This window comes from Canis aureus, chromosome 6 (assembly GCF_053574225.1).
Source record: "Canis aureus isolate CA01 chromosome 6, VMU_Caureus_v.1.0, whole genome shotgun sequence".
In the NCBI taxonomy this organism is placed as follows: Eukaryota; Metazoa; Chordata; class Mammalia; order Carnivora; family Canidae; genus Canis; species Canis aureus.
Genome location: NC_135616.1, coordinates 27133455 through 27148397, shown reverse-complemented (window position 1 = coordinate 27148397; position 14943 = coordinate 27133455). Strand labels below are relative to the sequence as shown.

The following is a 14943-nucleotide window of genomic DNA, read 5'->3' as shown; positions in this document are numbered from 1 at the left end:
GCCAGGCGTGCCCCTCACCAGGCGGGCCCTTCTCCAGCACGTTTACCCTTCCCCCTCCACCGACTCCCCCTGTCACACACCCGACACTTATGCCTGGTCTTAAAGTAATGATGATCCATGAACAACACTTCTGCTCATTCCAGAAGAACTCCTAACTCTCCCGACATTTGCTCCTTAACTTTTTGAATGAGCAGGCCCTACGCCAACTTCACCAGACGCTCATGGCCAGAATACGAAACCCCCAAAACTCAACTCCATTGCCGGGGGGCTCCTACCCTTCCACTTTCATCTCCACCCCCCTCCCCACTGAGAGAGCCCTCCTGTCTTTCTGGCCACCTCATTTCTCATCATTGTCCCAGCATGAATTCCAGCCTATCATCTTGGGGCCTTCTGGCCACACCACTCCCTGGGCCTCACCTATCTGTCAGGTTCCAGGCTGGCTCGCCCCTGCCCAATCTGCCAGGGCCTGCTGATGGCAGGACCACTCTCAGGGACCCATTTACCCACCCAACCCCCATCGATAGATTATTCAGTCCAGAAACTCATGTTTCCAGGACGAAGTCCTCCCCTCCCAGCACCACCTCCTCTCCATCTGTTACCTGTATCCTCCATCTCCCACATTTCAGGAGATGACCAAAACCTCATCTTCTCTCTCGCTCAGGGCCCTCCCTCCATCCTGACCCTGAATCCCTCCCTTCCCAATTGCCCTGGGACCAGGCTCTGTTACTGAAGCAGCCCTTCCTTCCTCCCCGGGCTCCTTCCCCTGAGAATCAGGGTTGGGTTCCTGGCACACAACCAGCGCAGTCGCACAGAGCCCTGCACTTCGAAGTGCCCCATGCCGGCTTCACACTCTGCTGTTGCTGTCTTATGAGTCTTAGTAATTTAGCAAGAGGCCCCAAATCTTCATTGCACACTGGGCTCTACAAGTTAGGGAGCTGGTCCCGATGGGAAAAGAAACTCTCAAGTAGTTTCCATCCTAAAAGCTACACTTTTACGAAGCCTGCCACTCGCTGGCTTATCCCTTCATTTCCTGACCAGCCTCTGGAAGGGAGAACTATATTCACTTCTGGGCATCCTCACCACCTTTGTTCCACTGCCCGAGACACCTGATGGGCAAACCGCCCCCCTGCTGCTCTGAGATCATAAGTGCCATCCTAATTGCCTCATCAGGGGACACCTCAACCCTGATGCCCACTTTCTTGGCAGCATCTGTCACCATGGACCACTCCTTTCCCGAACTCTCTTCCCTCAGCTGCCATAGTTTTATGGACTGTGGGCTCTCCTCCTTCCTCCTCCTTGGCAGCTACTTCCTGAGGCCCTCTGAACTCTGTTCTCCTCTTGAAAATGGGCATCACAGCTACAGTTACTGATAATTTATCACTATGTTCCCACAAAACTAAAAGCTGCTCTAATGCAGCAACCATACTGTATCCAACCATATTACTCCCCCCTCCCCCTGGCAGAGTGCCTGGCCCAGAAAGGGCACACGATAGATGTCTGATGAATGAGTGAGCACGAGAGTCGTCTTTGACTCCTAGGTCTTGCAGTTGGTCACTATGACCTGTCACTGAATCAGTCTCTAAAATATTTCTCAATTCTTTCCTCCTGTCTAGCTCTGACTTCCTATGCTAGTCTTCTAGTGGGTCTCCCTTCCTCAGGTGCCAATCCCAAATTTGATCTTCCACTGGCTTCCCCAGAACCACTGGTCACTCTAAAATGTGCATTTAATGTGTCACATGTTAGGGTAAAATCCTTACATGCTAACTCCCTTAGCATGACTCATGAGAACCTCCAAGATCTCCCCCAGTCTACAAACCAGGTTCATCTCTGGTCATTCCCTGCTTCATACCCTGTTTCAGGGCACACTGAATTTATTACCCTTGCCCAAACAAGCTGGGATTTTTCAAGATGAGCTTCTCAACCTGGAATGCTCTACCCTCTCTAGCTGGCCAGCTGAACCCTCTTCCTTCACCATTCATTTACAAGGTCCATTCTTCTAGAAAGCTGTCTCCAGCTTCACCCCGAATGAGGACTGTCTCTCCTTCCTCTGTGGTCTCAGACTACTTTTGGCATGTTCCTATTGTGGCACTTTTCGTACATGCTTACCTATGCTCTACTAAACTGTAAGATTTCCAGACCTGGAATTTGCCTTACTCAGTTTTAGTCTAAAACCTTCAAATAGTGACTGGCACTAAAGTAAAACCTTTGGAATTTTAATTACATAAGTTATTATTAATTCTTTTAAGGATTTTCCCCCAACCACTCCCTTGAAACTGCTTTTAGCAATAATTTTTTCTCCTGATTAATAGCCAATGTCTTTTCCTCAACTTATTTTCTGAAATCATTTTTTAGCAATATAATGCTTTCTTTTAATTTAAAAGGTCAAGAGTAATAAAAAGTTGTAACGAAAAAATCAGCTCCCTATTTTATAATCCCCATTTCCATCCCACCCTGCTTCTCAGAGGCACCCATTTCTTTTTCTTTAGAGGCACCCATTATAATGTAAGCACACTGGTATACGTTGAACTATGAATTTCAGATAATACTTTGGCTTTCTATCATGTTAAATGAGGATTTTAGCTTCATTACAGACAATTTCCCTTTCTCCATCTTCCCATTATAGTTCTATCATAATTTTAATTAAATTCCTATTCAGTGATTTTTTTAAATGATGATTATGTCAATATCGATCACTTTGGTGCCAAGTAGTACACATGATTACATGACCTTTCTCGTACAACTTTTCGTTTTTCTGAAGTTAATATTTGCTTCAATATTTTTCTCTTGCTTATTTTTTTTCTTGAATAGCTGGTTAGGTCTTCTCATATCTTGTAACAGCTCTGAAAATGCCTCTTTCAATACTGTCAAATAATTTCTCAGTGCTGTATTTTCTCATAAGATATTCTTTTTTGGAGATATTCTTCTGGGTGTCCTCCATGCTCCTGCTCTCATTTGGAATGAGGTTCTCTGAGCCCTATCTTCCTGGAGATTTCCTTGGCTTCTCCCTCAGATAAAAGCCCCTGGTTCCATCACTTGTCTTATTGTTTCCTGACTTATATTTTCATTTTTGTCCATACATACCCTAGTGGTTTCCTGAAAAGATAAATTCTTAATAACTTTTATGTCTGAAGATATCGTCATTCTGTATCCTCACAGAATGTCTCGATGTGGTTGTTTTACTGGCAAGAATGGCCACAGTAATTCTTCCCATTCCTTTTATTCCCACCATTTGGCAATCTGACTTTTTCACTTCTTCCATAAAGAGGTGGGTACTATTTCCCCACTCCTTGAATGGGGATGACTTTATGACTTGCTTGGACAAATAAAATATGTTTAGAAGTGACTTCGTGTGCCTCCTGAAACCAGGCATCAAGAAGCTTCACCACTTCTGCTTTCTCCCTCTTAGAATGTTGACCTGAGACTACCATGTGAAGAAGCCAGGTCTAGCCTCAGAAAAAATGGTAAGAAAACTACTACTAAAGACTGGGAATATGGTTAGCTGTGTTAGGTAGCACTGAAACAATTGGCAAAACGACTACTCAACGGCCTACAGTAATTTGGGAGATAGAACATGTGTCTAATAAACTATGAACTTAGCTAAAGAGAACTCTAAATACTATGTTGAAAGTATCTTTTAGGTGCTTCTAACTGCATATAATAAGATATTCTGTTTGCAAGCAGAATTTAGAGGACGTATAGAGAGGGCCTAAGACTTGCTGGGTTGTAAAATAAAATATCTCTCATCTCCAGTCTGCCCAGCTAGTAACTGACTTTGGTAAAGATCAATTTTAAAATGTCTTATCTTTTAATAAGACCCTTTGTTAAGATCTCAGAGAGATTTAAGGCAGTGCCTTGTAGATACTCTCATTTAAGCAAAAGGGCTTCTAAGATTCCTAAGGGTGTTATTCCATAGCAGCCTGACAGACAGGAAAAAGAATTATGGATCTAGTGTTTGGAACATGGAGTTAAGCCTAATAAGATTCATAGAAAATCCACAGAGCGTTTAACATAGGTGTGTTGATGAAATCACAGCAAATTTGGTCTAAAAAGGCACTCATTCAAAATAAAAAGAAATCTAAAAAAATAAATAAATAAAAAATAAAAAAAAAAACAAAATAAAAAGAAATCTAAAAAATAAATAAATAAATAAATAAAATAAAATAAAATAAAAAGAAATAAAAAGAAATCTCTGGAACTCCAACCTGCAGTGGGTAAGAAGCAGGCTAAGAAAGCTGTTCAGCTGTAAACATGAAGCCATTGTTTTTTTATTTGTTTGCTGGGGTTTTGTTTTGTTGTGTTATGCTTTGTTTAGGAAAGGATCTATCAGAAGGTGGAGCTAAGAGCCAGAGAACAGTGAATTTGGGAACCATCATGGGGAGCAGAACCGGGCTCTGATCCCCAAGAGCAAGAGAAACAGGCAGCATGCACCTGTCTGGAGTTCAAAATTGCCATGGATCAGTGACTGCTGTGTGTCTCACAGTCCCTTTATTTTTGAATGACAATGTCTATCCTGTCCCAGTCTCACCATTATAGATTAGGTGTCTAAGGGACAGAAAACTTGTCTGTTCAGGTCACAGGTCTCTGGATCAGAGAAGTGGTATCTGAGTAGTTACCTATGCCTCACCTGCCGATTCAAATAGCAATTCCCTCACCACCTTTCCAGCCTCCACTCCTGCCCAGTTCCAAACCCAATATCACACATTTGGGGGTTTCATTATGGTAGCACTTCATTCCTTGGTACCAATTTCTCTTTTATTTAGTCTCTGATTCATAACAAACCAGCTCAAAAGTAGTAGTGTAAAACAATATTTTATTTGTTCTTAGTTCTGTGGGTTAGCAATTTGGGCTGGGCTCAGCTAGGGTCACTCGCACAGTTGCAGTCAGCTGGAAGCTTTACTGGGGCTGGTTGGACTAATAATAGCCTCTGTCTGAATCTAATAATATGTGTGGGCTGTCAGTCTAGAGGACATCAGATGGTTCATCTCTCCTCCATGTGGCTTCTCACCCAGTAAGGTAGACCTGGCTTCTGCCCACGGGTGGTGTTAGCATGGCATTCTAAGAATTCAAAAGCAAAAGCTATAGGGTCTCTTGAGCCTTAAGAGCTTGTGCTATGTCCCTAATGAACGCCTAGATATCAGAAACTGTTGTGGTCCACTCTGCAACAATCTAACACACATGATCTATAATTCTAGGTTGAAAATGACTTTCACTCAGAATTTTGAGGCATTGCTGCATTGTTGACTTTGAGAAAATTATCAGTTTATGTAACCTTTTCTTTTCTCTATATCTGGAAGACTTGGAACCTTCTCACTTATACACTGAAGTTTCATAATGAGTCACCTTGATATGAGTTCTTCTCCATTCATTTTATTGACACTTCCTTGGTATTTTCCACCTAGAAATCTGGTTCTTTGTTTTGTGGGAATGTTCTTGTTTCATGTCTTTGATCACTTTCTCTCCATAGTTTTCTCTGTTTGCTCTTTCTAGAACTCCTATTATTTGGATGTTGGACCACTAAATGGATCCTCTAATTTTCTTAACTTTCCCACTTGTTAATCTCTTTATTTTGTTCCACATTTTGAGGGATTTCCCTAACTATATGTTCCTTCTCTTTTACTGAATTTTTAATTACGGTGTTCATGTTTTTAATTTTCAGGAAATCTTTCTTGTTCTCTAATTTTCCTTTTTTAAAAGATTTTATTTATTTATTAATGAGAGACACAGGGAGAGAGGCAGAGACACGGGCAGAGGGAGAAGCAGGATCCATGCAGGGAACTTGAACTCGATCCCGTGACTCTGGGATCATGCCGACCTGAAGGCAGACACTCAACTGCTGAGCCAGCCAGGTGTCCCTCTAATTTTCCTTTTTAAAAGTATCATATTCTTGTTTGCAGGATTTCCCTGATACTATTTATTACATCTTCTTTAAAGTTTTATTTCATTGCATTGTTTATATGTTCTTTGAGGTGGGTTTTTTTCCCCTTCTTACTTTCAGTCTTTTTATTTTGTAACAGAGGTCATTCTCAAATTCTTGTGATCCTCATCTGCTTGTTCATATTAAAAACTGCCAGAATGTGAACTGGTGCAGCCACTCTGGAAAACTGTGTGGAGGTTCCTCAAAGAGTTAAAAATAGATCTGCCCTATGACCCAGCAATTGCACTGCTTGGGATTTACCCCAAAGATACAGATGCAGTGAAACGCCGGGACACCTGCACCCCGATGTTTATAGCAGCAATGTCCACAATAGCCAAACTGTGGAAGGAGCTTCGGTGTCCATCGAAAGATGAATGGATAAAGAAGATGTGGTCTATGTATACAATGGAATATTACTCAGCCATTAGAAACAACAAATACCCACCATTTGCTTCGACGTGGATGGAACTGGAGGGTATTATGCTGAGTGAAATAAGTCAATAGGAGAAGGACAATCATTATATGGCCTCATTCATATGGGGAATATAAAAAATAGTGAAAGGGAATAAGGGGGAATGGATAAAAAATGAGTGGGAAATATCAGAAAGGGAGACAGAACATGAGAGACTCCTAACTCTGGGAAACAAACAAGGGGTGATGGAAAGGGAGGTGGGCGGGGGGTGGGGGTGACTGGGTGACAGGCACTGAAGGGGCACTTGATAGGATGAGCACTGGGTGTTATGCTCTATGTTGGCAAATTGAACTCCAATTAAAAAAAAAAAGTAAACATTAAAAAAATCAATAAATAAAAATTAAAAAATAAAACATAAATAAAAACTGCCTGGAAGCTCTAGAGTATAGAAAAGACACTTTGCTTGGTGGGCTCCACTGTAGACCAAGCTGGTAGGCAAATGGCTTTTCCCTTGAGTATCTTTGGGTATTCTCTGGGGTATTTTACTTTATCCAGAAAAGTTCTTACCAGTACTTCCCTTGGCCCAGAGCAAGAGAAGCCCCTGCCTTAGGCTCTGTGCTTTAGAGGGCCTCCCTCTGCCCACCCCTCCCTAAAGGGCAAGTTCATGCCCACCTGGCTCTTCTCTCTCTAGATTGTTCTCCAGGCACCTGAGATCACAGAATTCCCTGCCCAAATGACACTGAATATATTTCTAAGGCCTGTGTGTGCTTTTTCCCTAGAGGCACCCCAAGGCCTGAGAAGAGGTTAAATAAAGGGTAGATGTTTGTTGTGGAGCATAGGCAAGGTTTAGCTGTATGGGATCAGGCGTCCACACATCTGGGGTTCGTGGTGCAGGACTGAGAAGAAAAAGGGTATAGGCTCTGGCTGGCAACCAGCCAGCTCTCTTCATGTCATCCTAGTCCTGTGCAGAGTGCCAAGGAGTCAGAATACTAAATTCACGTCTAAGTCCTTCTAAGTTGTTATAAAGGTATTTTTGTCAAAGTTGGTAGAACATATCTTACTTAACGTTTTGTTTGATTTATGAATTTGCAATATTTAGACATATGGCATATGGGCACCCATATGAACTTCGCCCAAGGGCCCTACATATGTTGAAAATGGACCTGCATCTTTCTGCCTCCTCACCTCACTTTCTGGGGTGCGTGGGGGAAGGGGTGGGGTTACTTGCTCACTCTGCAGAGTTTCCCTTATTCTCCCCACTTCCCATTGCTGGACACACTGCTACTTTCTCTAAACCCTGAAGCTACTCTGGCTGATATTCTTCAGACTATGCCTGCCGCCTCCTTGGAATGAACAAGTTGCCATAAACACAAGAGGCTACACCAAGGAAAACAACGGAGTATAGTTTTCATGTGATACACCTGGGAGCCCAAGACTAGGGAACCTGAAATGGCTGGGCCAGCATGCTATTGAAATACTACAGTTATAAATTAGTACATTTCTGGGCGCCTGGGGGGCTCAGTCGGTTAAGCGTCTGCCTTCTGCTCAGGTCATGATCCTGGGGTCCTGGGATCCAGCTCCCAGACTCCCTGCTCAGCGGGGAATCTGCTTCTCCCTTTGCCTCCACTCCCCACCCCACCACCACCTTATGCTTGCTCTCTTGCTCGCACTCTCTCTCTCTCAAATAAGTAAATAAAACCTTTTTTAAAAAATAAAAATAAATTGGTACATTTCTATTGGAAAACGTTATGACTATACCTAGCAATATCTTCATAGTTATTGTCTTGGAATCCCACTCAGGTTTTTAGAGAATTAATTTAGCAGAAGCAAAAATAAATAAGTAAATACAGAAATAGCCATGTTTAAAAGCAGAGTATATTGCTGTCTTACTTATAAAATTAAAAACTGGAAACATCCTTCAATAGGGGCATATTTTAATTACTTATAATACATAACTGCAACTAGGCATCCACTTAACATTGTGAAAACCATTTTGAGGTATGCCAAATGTTTAGAGTACGAAAAGTGTGCACTGACTTCAGCCACTGGAAAGCAATTGTGCTTCAGGGGTAGAGGGTCGAATTTCCAATCCTTCTCCATAAGCTGACTTCATCTTTTCTGCTTAAAAAGTTTTAACTAGCTCCCTAGTTAGCCTTAAAAAAAAAAAAAAAAAACCAACAACAACAAACAAAAACCTGTATTTTACCAGACTGTGGATAAACGTGAGGTAATATTTCCTTGTCCCTCAGTAGGAGATGACAGAGTAACACTTTTTGATAACTACACATGAGTCTTAGTCCATTCTGGCTGCTATAACAAAATATTACAGACTGGGTGGCCTATAAACAACAGAAATTTATTTCTTATAGTTTTGGAGGCTAGAAGTCAACGATCAAGGTGCTGGCAGGTTTGGTGTCTGGTGAGATCTTACTTGCTGGTCATACATGGCCATCTTCTCGCTGTGTCCTCACAGGGCAGATGGGGGAAGAAAGCTCTCTGAGGTCTCTTTTATAAGGGCACCAATCCTATTCACGAGGCTCTGTTCTCATGCTTCCAAAAGGCCTCCCTTCCTAATGCCATCACATTAGGGGTTAAGTTTCAACACATGAAAGGGGGGGATGGGCACAAAAGCATTCAGTCTATAGCAATACACTTCCTGCAACATCAGACACTAGCTGGGAAGGAAATCCGGGTTCTTGGTCCCAACCAGAGCCTATAGTGTCCAGGGCGAGTCAATATCTCAGAGTGATGATGACACAATTTGTTTCCAGCCACAGGTGGGAGAGAAAAACCAGGACAGGTCCTTACGCGGCTATTTTAGAAAGTGAATAAAATGTGGTTTATCCTGTAAACTACAAAAAGCAGGAACAAAGCAGCCCTTGAGAGTTAGAGTGGTGCTCAGTTGCAGTGGGAAAGGAGAGCTGCAAGTAAACCAGGCAAAGGTGGATTCCTTGCAAAAGTCACAGGGCTTAAGCCTCTCATCTGCACAGATGCCTTCCAAAGCCCTTTCCTTTCACATGCATGGTAACGTCCCTTTTTGTGCCTATTTTTTTTTATGGTTTTCTTAAGAATGATTTTTACATTGCTCAAGCTTCACGCACACAAAATCCGGATCTTCTATGGAGCCCAGTTTCTAGATATTAAAATAAGAGAGAGAGAGAGAGAGGCAGGTAGACAGAGATCTGCTTGACCAAACAGCCAATTCAAAGCAACGTACTTAAGGAGCACCCAGGTGGCTCAGTGGTTAAGTGTCCGCCTTCAGCTCAGGTCATGACCCAGGGTCCTGGATGGAGTCCCACATCAGGCTCCTCGCAGGGAGCCTGCTTCTCCCTCTGCCTATGTCTGTTGCCTCTCTCTGTGTGTCTCTCATGAATGAATAAATAAATAATCTTTAAAACAAACAAACAACAGGGATCCCTGGGTGGCGCAGCGGTTTGGCGCCTGCCTTTGGCCCAGGGCGCGATCCTGGAGACCTGGGATCGAATCCCACGTCGGGCTCCCTGTGCATGGAGCCTGCTTCTCCCTCTGCCTCTGTCTCTGCCTCTCTCTCTCTCTCTCTGTATGACTATCATAAATAAATAAAAAATTAAAAACAACAACAACAAAAGCAGAGTATTTTTAAAAAGATCCTAAGAAAACAGGAGACTCCAAAAGAATGGTTGATGTCACATCAGTATGAAACTTAATCTGACCAAGAAATAATTCAGGAACTAACTTTTAGAGGATTCTAACGTCAATAATGAAAAGTTTCTCAGAGCTTCCACTAAAGGAAGCCAGGCGGAGAGAAGCGGGCTAATGTTGGCCATCTTTTGGGATTTGCCCATCCAAGGTGAACTAGTTTTCAGCCTCCGTTAAGTAACAAAATCTGCAGTGACTGAAAGCTGCCACGAGGTGGTAGACGTGGCTTACTCAACATAATTACTTTGAGGCATGCGAAACACAAATGTTTCATTCTCAGATTTATGAAGTTTCGTGATTTTTCTCACTTTTCAGAGAAGGCTTAGCACTGTTCAACAGCTTGCTCATAAAGGATGAGGTTTGTTCTGACTTTATTTTGGGAGTTTGCAAGGTGAGATGCATAGAATTTAATTCTGTTAGCACAAAACAGGTGAATTGCAAAAAGAATGCCTAGAAAGCGTCTGCCAGCTTTCTTTCTGCTTCCAGTTGTGCCCTGAACTCTCCCTGCAGTGAGAGGAGCCTTGGCTATTCTCAGAGATGTCAGGTGCACAGAGCTCTGCCTGCCTGGGGAAGGTTTTATCCACTGCCAGGCCCCCAGCAGGTGCCCTGCCTGGGAACATTCGAGTGCCTGCTGGTGTTCAGTTCTGGTGGGGGTCTCTGCATGTATTGGATCCTCGCAGCCTGTGCTCTCCTTGGCCACTCACCACTTCTCACCTGCTTAAATAAAAGCTGAGAAAGGTGGGGCATATTAGTCCCAATGACTTCTTCTGAGCACAGCAAGATTCACTCTAAAGAGCAAAAGGCACTCACTGGAGTGGGCCTTGCAGGGCTTAACTTCTCTTGCTGCAGTTGCAAGTTTGAGGCAGGTTCCAAATGGTCTTTTCAAAAATAAAAATAATAATAAAATTAAATTAAAATTAAATTAAAAAATAAAAATAAAAACAAAATGGTGTTTTCATCTCTTTCTTTGCCAAAGGCCCTGGAGGCCAGAGATGCTTGTGAGTAGGAGTGGACATTCTGCTTTAGTCCGGACAGCTTTCTGTCACACAGAGGAGATGGCACTGTTCTGATCTTCTTTGAAGAGCATTCCCTTCCACTCTGCACTCCCCCAGACCAGCCCCCACACTCCCAGATGTGCCCCTGACCCTTGGACCTCCTTCAAAGCACTCTGGTCTGCTGATCCTCTGATATGAACCACCATGCTCACTGAGCATAGAACTGAGGCTTTTCCTTTCCTCACAATCACCATTCAGTGCAAGGGGAGGCATCACGAGCCACCACAGATCATGAATGGTACTTTTTTTGCTAATAATGTTTTTATTTGTATCAAATGCAAAATAATTTGTTTAATAAAGAACATGGCTTTCCTAACTTTACACACCAAGAAGCTAGAAAAAAAGCAAAAAAGCCCAAACTTAGCAGATGGGGGGAAATAACAGACTAGAACCAGAATAAATGAAATAGAAAATAGAGAAACGGGCGCCTGGGTGGCTCAGTGGGTTAAGCCTCTATCTTAGGCTCAGGTGATGGTCGCAGGGTCCTGGGATGGACCTCTGAGTTGAGCTTCCTGCTCAGAGGGGGGTCTGCTTGTCCCTCTTCCTCTGCCCCTCCCCCTGCTTATGCTCTCTCTTTTCCTCCCCCAAATAAATACATAAAATCTTTTAAAAAAAGAAAATAGAGAAACACTAGAAAAAATCAACAAAACTAAGAGTTGGGGCTTTGAAAGGATAAACAAAATTGAAAAACCCTTCACTAGACTAAGGAAAAAATAGAGAAGACTCAAATATAAAATTAGAAGGAAAGAAGAATGATTACAACCAATGGCACAGAAATAAAATGGATCATCAAAGACTGCTATTAACAACTATACTCCAACAAAATGAATAGCCTGGAAGAAGTGAATAAATCCCTAGAAACATACACCTTAATGAGAGTAAATCATGAAGAAATATAAAGCCTGAACAGACCTATAAAAATATAGATATTTAATCAGTAATCAAATACCCTCTCAACAGAGAAAAACCCAAGACTAGATGGTTTCACTGGTAAATCTTAATATTTAAAAAGAATTAAAGCCAATTCTTTGCAAACTGCCCCCAAAAAATGAAGATGAGGGAGTTCTAAACTCATTTTATGCCACCAGCATTACTCTTATCCAAGACAAATAAAGACACCACAAGAAAAGAAAACTATAGAACAATATCCCTAATGAATATAGATGTAAAATACCTCAACAAAATATTGGCAAAATGAATCCAAAAGCACATTAAAAGGATTATGCACCATGACCAAGTGGGATTTATCCCTTAAGTGGAAACATGGTTCAATATACAAAAATCTGTTAATGCAATATAGTAACAGAATAAAGTCTAAAAATCACATGATTATCTAAATAGATGCAGAAAAAGCATTTAATAAAATGCAACACCCTTTCATGATAAGAACTCTCAACAATCTAGGAATAGAAGGAACATGTATCAACACAGTTAAGGCCATATATGAAAAACCCACAGCTAAAATCATGTTCAATAGTGTGAAATTGAAAGTTTTTCCTCCAAGTTCAGGAACAAAGCAAGGATGCCCACACTTGCCACTTCCATTTAACACAGTCCTAGAAGGCCTGGCCAGAGCAATTGGGCAATAAAAAAATATAAAAGACAGCCAAATTGTAAAGGCAGAAGTAAAATTATCCCTGTTTAGAGATCACATGATACTATATAGAGAAAACCCTGAAGATTCCATTAAAAATCAATTAGAGTAAGTGAATTTAGTAAAGTTGCAGGATACAAAGTCAACATACAAAAATAGCTGCATTTCTATACTCTAAAAATAAACAATCTGAAAAGGAAGTTAGGAAAACAATTCTACTTACAATAGCACCAAAAAGAATAAAGTACTAGGGGGGCGTCTGAGTGGCTCAGTCAGGTAAGCTTCTGCAGCTCAGGTCATGATCCCAGGATCCTGAGATGGAGCCCTGAGTCAGGGCTCTCACTCTCTCTCATTCTCTCTCTCTAATAATTTTTAAAAATCTTTTTTAAAAAAGAATAAAATACTTAGGAATAATATTTTTTAGAGAGAGAGAAGAAAAGAGAAATAGAGAGTGTGTGTGTGTGTGTATGTGTGTGTGTGAGCATGTGTGCATGCAAGGGGGGGGACGCAAAGGGAGAGGGAGAGAGAGAATCTCAACCAGACTCCATACTCACTGTGGAACCCAATGCAGGGCTCAATCTCACAACTGTGAGATCATGACCTGAGCTGAAATTGAAAGTCAGGGGATCCCTGGGTGGCGCAGCGGTTTGGCGCCTGCCTTTGGCCCAGGGTGCGATCCTGGAGACCCGGGATCAAATCCCACGTCGGGCTCCTGGTGCATGTAGCCTGCTTCTCCCTCTGCCTGTGTCTCTGCCTCTCTCTCTCTCTCTCTCTCTCTCTCTCTCTCTGACTATCATGAATAAATAAAAATTTAAAAAAAAAAGTCAGACACTTAACTGACTGAGCCACCCAGGCACCCTAGGAATAATCTTAATTAAAGAGATGAATGATTGTACATTGAAAATGCAAAACAATGGTGAAAGGCACTAAAGAAAACACAAACAAACACACACACACACACAAAAGAAAAGAAAACACAAACAAATGGAAATGGATGTTTCCCATGTTGATGGATCAGGAGACTTAATATTGTTAAGATGCCACACTACCCAAAGCAATCTACAGATTCAATCCAATCTTTATCAAAAAATACTAACAGCATTTTTTTTTGCAGAAATAAAAAAGCAATTATATCATTGATATGAAACCATAAAAGACCACAAATAGCCAAATCACTCCTGAAGGAGAACAAATCTAGAGGCTCCACACAGTATATCCTGATATTAAAAATATATTACAAAGCTACAGTAATTAAAGCAATAGGATACTGGAATAAAGACAGACATATGGGCTGATGGAACAGGACAGAAGACACAGAAATAAACCCACATGCCTACAGCCAACTGATGTTCAATACAGGTGCCAAGATATACAATGAGGAAAGGATAGTCTCTTCAACAAAGATGTTGGAAAAAGTAGGTATCTAAATGCAAAAGAATAAAAGTGGGCCCTGATCTTACACCATAGACAAAAATCAACTCAAAATGGATTAAGAACTTAAACATAAGACCTTAAACTATAAAACTCCTAGAAAAAAAACATAGGGGCAAAGCTTCATGACACTGGTCTTGGCAGTGATTTCACAGATATCACATCAAAAACACAGGCAACAAAACAAAAAATGTTCAAGTGGGACTACATCAAATTAAAAAGCTTCTGCAAGGCAAAGGAAACAATCAAGAGTGAAAAGGCAATCTACAGAATGGAAGAAAATATTTGCAAACTGTATATTTGGTAATGGGTTAATCTTCAAAATAGATAAGGAACTCCTACAACTCAGTAGCAAAACAAAAAACTAATAACCTGATTTTAAAAAGAGTTGAGAACTTGAATAGACATTTCTCTTATTTTTTAAAAATTTTTTAAATTCCAGTATAGTTAACGTACAGTGTTATATTAGTTTCAATTACACAATATAGCAATTCAACGATTCTGTACACTCCTCAGAGCTCATGACCATAAGTGTACTCTTAATCCCCTTCATCTATTTCACTCAACTCCCCCCACACCTCTCTTCTGGTAACCATCAGTTTGTTCTCTCTAGTTTAGATTCACAGAATCTAAGAGGTGATGGTGTTTGCCAGGGGCTGGTGGGAGGGGAAATAGGGAGTTACTAATCGACAGGCATAAAGTTTCAGTTAAGCAAGATGAGTAAGTTCTCAGAGATCTTCTATATAAATATTGTACCTACAGTCAACAATAATTATTGTACACATATTTGTGAAGAGGTTAGATTTCATGTTAATTGTTCTTACTACCATAAAATAATATCTTCTTTTTTAAAAAATAC

General features: G+C 41.3%; 1 long non-coding RNA gene across 1 annotated transcript; it reads right to left on the bottom strand.

Moving 5' to 3' along the window:
- Window positions 1-9920: 9920 nt before the first annotated feature.
- Window positions 9921-12582, bottom strand: LOC144315152 (uncharacterized). The gene is made up of 2 exons (XR_013380920.1): window positions 10815-12582; window positions 9921-10733 (listed from the first exon to the last, which is right to left on the bottom strand). It is a non-coding gene; the product is annotated as an uncharacterized LOC144315152 (long non-coding RNA).
- Window positions 12583-14943: the final 2361 nt, after the last annotated feature.